Source organism: Siphateles boraxobius, unplaced genomic scaffold (genome assembly GCF_051911475.1).
Source record: "Siphateles boraxobius isolate OS27281-9 unplaced genomic scaffold, OSU_SipBor_1 108, whole genome shotgun sequence".
NCBI classification, from domain to species: domain Eukaryota; kingdom Metazoa; phylum Chordata; class Actinopteri; order Cypriniformes; family Leuciscidae; genus Siphateles; species Siphateles boraxobius.
Genome location: NW_027508709.1, coordinates 672,501 through 677,500, shown reverse-complemented (window position 1 = coordinate 677,500; position 5,000 = coordinate 672,501). Strand labels below are relative to the sequence as shown.

General features: G+C 54.6%; 1 protein-coding gene across 1 annotated transcript in view; it reads left to right on the top strand.

Annotated features, from left to right (window-relative positions):
- The window catches only part of LOC143756686 (inositol polyphosphate-5-phosphatase A-like), a gene marked incomplete at its 5' end in the record, with an annotated part of 76,085 nt that overhangs the window by 18,405 nt on the left and 52,680 nt on the right, over positions 1-5,000 (top strand). The window lies entirely within an intron of this gene.

Sequence of the window (5,000 nt, the reverse complement as noted above, 5' to 3'; positions counted from 1 at the left end):
TGCTCTGTCAGGGGTGCGTTCTGTCAGGAGTGTGTTCTGTCAGGAGTGTGTTCTGTCAGGGGTGCGTTCTGTCAGGAGTGCGTTCTGTCAGGAGTGTGTTCTGTCAGGAGTGTGTTCTGTCAGGAGTGTGTTCTGTCAGGAGTGTGTTCTGTCAGGAGTGTGTTCTGTCAGGAGTGTGTTCTGTCAGGAATGTGTTCTGTCTGGAGTGTGCTCTGTCTGGAGTGTGTTCTGTCAGGAGTGTGTTCTGTCAGGAGTGCGTTTTGTCAGGAGTGCGTTCTGTCAGGAGTGTGTTCTGTCAGGAGTGTGTTCTGTCTGGAGTGTGTTCTGTCTGGAGTGTGCTCTGTCAGGGGTGTGTTCTGTCAGGAGTGTGTTCTGTCAGGAGTGTGTTCTGTCAGGAGTGTGTTCTGTCAGGAGTGTGTTCTGTCAGGGGTGCGTTCTGTCTGTCAGGAGTGCGTTCTGTCTGTCAGGAGTGTGTTCTGTCAGGGGTGCGTTCTGTCAGGAGTGTGTTCTGTCAGGGGTGCGTTCTGTCAGGGGTGCGTTCTGTCAGGGGTGCGTTCTGTCTGGAGTGCGTTCTGTCAGGAGTGCGTTCTGTCAGGAGTGCGTTCTGTCAGGGGTGCGTTCTGTCAGGGGTGCGTTCTGTCAGGAGTGCGTTCTGTCAGGAGTGCGTTCTGTCAGGAGTGCGTTCTGTCAGGAGTGTGTTCTGTCAGGAGTGTGTTCTGTCAGGGGTGCGTTCTGTCAGGAGTGCGTTCTGTCAGGAGTGCGTTCTGTCAGGGGTGCGTTCTGTCAGGAGTGCGTTCTGTCAGGAGTGCGTTCTGTCAGGAGTGTGTTCTGTCAGGAGTGTGTTCTGTCAGGAGTGCGTTCTGTCAGGAGTGCGTTCTGTCAGGAGTGCGTTCTGTCAGGAGTGCGTTCTGTCAGGAGTGCGTTCTGTCAGGAGTGCGTTCTGTCAGGGGTGAGTCCTGTCAGGGGTGTGTTCTGTCAGGGCTGTGTTCTGTCAGGGCTGTGTTCTGTCAGGAGTGAGTCCTGTCAGGAGTGCGTTCTGTCAGGAGTGTGTTCTGTCAGCAGTGTGTTCTGTCAGGGGTGTGTTCTGTCAAGAGTGCGTTCTGTCAGGAGTGCGTTCTGCCAGGAGTGCGTTCTGTCAGGAGTGTGTTCTGTCAGGAGTGTGTTCTGTCGGGGGTGTGTTCTGTCAGGAGTGTGTTCTGTCAGGAGTGTGTTCTGTCAGGAGTGTGTTCTGTCAGGAGTGTGTTCTGTCAGGAGTGTGTTCTGTCGGGGGTGTGTTCTGTCGGGAGTGTGCTCTGTCAGGGATGTGTTCTGTCAGGGGTGTGTTCTGTCAGGAGTGTGTTCTGTCAGAAGTGTGTTCTGTCAGGAGTGTGTTCTGTCGGGAGTGTGTTCTGTCAGGAGTGTGTTCTGTCAGGGATGTGTTCTGTCAGGGGTGTGTTCTGTCAGGAGTGTGTTCTGTCAGGAGTGTGTTCTGTCAGGAGTGCGTTCTGCCAGGAGTGTGTTCTGTCAGGAGTGTGTTCTGTCAGGAGTGTGTTCTGTCAGGAGTGTGTTCTGTCGGGGGTGTGTTCTGTCGGGGGTGTGTTCTGTCAGGAGTGTGTTCTGTCGGGGGTGTGTTCTGTCGGGAGTGTGTTCTGTCGGGAGTGTGTTCTGTCGGGAGTGTGTTCTGTCGGGAGTGTGTTCTGTCAGGAGTGTGTTCTGTCAGGAGTGTGTTCTGTCGGGGGTGTGTTCTCTCAGGAGTGTGTTCTGTCGGGGGTGTGTTCTGTCGGGAGTGTGTTCTGTCAGGAGTGTGTTCTGTCGGGGGTGTGTTCTGTCGGGGGTGTGTTCTGTCGGGGGTGTGTTCTGTCGGGGGTGTGTTCTGTCGGGGGTGTGTTCTGTCAGGGGTGTGTTCTGTCAGGGGTGCGTTCTGTCAGGAGTGCGTTCTGTCAGGAGTGTGTTCTGTCAGGAGTGTGTTCTGTCAGGAGTGTGTTCTGTCAGGAGTGTGTTCTGTCAGGAGTGTGTTCTGTCAGGAGTGCGTTCTGTCGGGAGTGCGTTCTGTCGGGAGTGCGTTCTGTCGGGAGTGCGTTCTGTCAGGAGTGTGTTCTGTCAGGAGTGTGTTCTGTCAGGAGTGTGTTCTGTCAGGAGTGTGTTCTGTCGGGGGTGTGTTCTGTCAGGAGTGTGTTCTGTCAGGGATGTGTTCTGTCAGGGGTGTGTTCTGTCAGGAGTGTGTTCTGTCAGGAGTGTGTTCTGTCAGGAGTGTGTTCTGTCGGGAGTGTGTTCTGTCGGGAGTGTGTTCTGTCAGGGATGTGTTCTGTCAGGGGTGTGTTCTGTCAGGAGTGTGTTCTGTCAGGAGTGTGTTCTGTCAGGAGTGTGTTCTGTCGGGGGTGTGTTCTGTCAGGGATGTGTTCTGTCAGGGGTGTGTTCTGTCAGGAGTGTGTTCTGTCAGGAGTGTGTTCTGTCAGGAGTGTGTTCTGTCGGGGGTGTGTTCTGTCAGGAGTGTGTTCTGTCGGGGGTGTGTTCTGTCGGGGGTGTGTTCTGTCAGGAGTGTGTTCTGTCAGGAGTGCGTTCTGTCAGGAGTGCGTTCTGTCAGGAGTGTGTTCTGTCAGGAGTGTGTTCTGTCTGTCAGGGGTGTGTTCTGTCAGGAGTGTGTTCTGTCAGGAGTGCGTTCTGTCTGTCAGGAGTGCGTTCTGTCTGTCAGGGGTGTGTTCTGTCAGGAGTGCGTTCTGTCAGGGGTGCGTTCTGTCAGGAGTGCGTTCTGTCAGGAGTGCGTTCTGTCAGGAGTGTGTTCTGTCAGGAGTGTGTTCTGTCAGGAGTGCGTTCTGTCAGGAGTGCGTTCTGTCAGGAGTGCGTTCTGTCAGGAGTGCGTTCTGTCAGGAGTGCGTTCTGTCAGGAGTGCGTTCTGTCAGGGGTGAGTCCTGTCAGGGGTGTGTTCTGTCAGGGCTGTGTTCTGTCAGGGCTGTGTTCTGTCAGGAGTGAGTCCTGTCAGGAGTGCGTTCTGTCAGGAGTGTGTTCTGTCAGCAGTGTGTTCTGTCAGGGGTGTGTTCTGTCAAGAGTGCGTTCTGTCAGGAGTGCGTTCTGCCAGGAGTGCGTTCTGTCAGGAGTGTGTTCTGTCAGGAGTGTGTTCTGTCGGGGGTGTGTTCTGTCAGGAGTGTGTTCTGTCAGGAGTGTGTTCTGTCAGGAGTGTGTTCTGTCAGGAGTGTGTTCTGTCAGGAGTGTGTTCTGTCGGGGGTGTGTTCTGTCGGGAGTGTGCTCTGTCAGGGATGTGTTCTGTCAGGGGTGTGTTCTGTCAGGAGTGTGTTCTGTCAGAAGTGTGTTCTGTCAGGAGTGTGTTCTGTCGGGAGTGTGTTCTGTCGGGAGTGTGTTCTGTCAGGGATGTGTTCTGTCAGGGGTGTGTTCTGTCAGGGGTGTGTTCTGTCAGGAGTGTGTTCTGTCAGGAGTGCGTTCTGCCAGGAGTGTGTTCTGTCAGGAGTGTGTTCTGTCAGGAGTGTGTTCTGTCAGGAGTGTGTTCTGTCGGGGGTGTGTTCTGTCGGGGGTGTGTTCTGTCAGGAGTGTGTTCTGTCGGGGGTGTGTTCTGTCGGGAGTGTGTTCTGTCGGGAGTGTGTTCTGTCGGGAGTGTGTTCTGTCGGGAGTGTGTTCTGTCAGGAGTGTGTTCTGTCAGGAGTGTGTTCTGTCGGGGGTGTGTTCTCTCAGGAGTGTGTTCTGTCGGGGGTGTGTTCTGTCGGGAGTGTGTTCTGTCAGGAGTGTGTTCTGTCGGGGGTGTGTTCTGTCGGGGGTGTGTTCTGTCGGGGGTGTGTTCTGTCGGGGGTGTGTTCTGTCGGGGGTGTGTTCTGTCAGGGGTGCGTTCTGTCAGGGGTGCGTTCTGTCAGGAGTGCGTTCTGTCAGGAGTGTGTTCTGTCAGGAGTGTGTTCTGTCAGGAGTGTGTTCTGTCAGGAGTGCGTTCTGTCAGGAGTGCGTTCTGTCAGGAGTGCGTTCTGTCGGGAGTGCGTTCTGTCGGGAGTGCGTTCTGTCGGGAGTGCGTTCTGTCAGGAGTGTGTTCTGTCAGGAGTGTGTTCTGTCAGGAGTGTGTTCTGTCAGGAGTGTGTTCTGTCAGGAGTGTGTTCTGTCGGGGGTGTGTTCTGTCAGGAGTGTGTTCTGTCAGGGATGTGTTCTGTCAGGGGTGTGTTCTGTCAGGAGTGTGTTCTGTCAGGAGTGTGTTCTGTCAGGAGTGTGTTCTGTCGGGAGTGTGTTCTGTCAGGAGTGTGTTCTGTCAGGGATGTGTTCTGTCAGGGGTGTGTTCTGTCAGGAGTGTGTTCTGTCAGGAGTGTGTTCTGTCAGGAGTGTGTTCTGTCGGGGGTGTGTTCTGTCAGGGATGTGTTCTGTCAGGGGTGTGTTCTGTCAGGAGTGTGTTCTGTCAGGAGTGTGTTCTGTCAGGAGTGTGTTCTGTCGGGGGTGTGTTCTGTCAGGAGTGTGTTCTGTCGGGGGTGTGTTCTGTCGGGGGTGTGTTCTGTCAGGAGTGTGTTCTGTCAGGAGTGCGTTCTGTCAGGAGTGCGTTCTGTCAGGAGTGTGTTCTGTCAGGAGTGTGTTCTGTCTGTCAGGGGTGTGTTCTGTCAGGAGTGTGTTCTGTCAGGAGTGCGTTCTGTCTGTCAGGAGTGCGTTCTGTCTGTCAGGGGTGTGTTCTGTCAGGAGTGTGTTCTGTCAGGGGTGCGTTCTGTCTGTCAGGAGTGCGTTCTGTCTGTCAGGGGTGTGTTCTGTCAGGAGTGTGTTCTGTCAGGAGTGTGTTCTGTCAGGAGTGTGTTCTGTCAGGAGTGCGTTCTGTCGGGAGTGCGTTCTGTCGGGAGTGCGTTCTGTCGGGAGTGCGTTCTGTCGGGAGTGTGTTCTGTCAGGAGTGTGTTCTGTCAGGAGTGTGTTCTGTCAGGAGTGTGTTCTGTCAGGAGTGTGTTCTGTCAGGAGTGTGTTCTGTCGGGGGTGTGTTCTGTCAGGAGTGTGTTCTGTCAGGGATGTGTTCTGTCAGGGGTGTGTTCTGTCAGGAGTGTGTTCTGTCAGGAGTG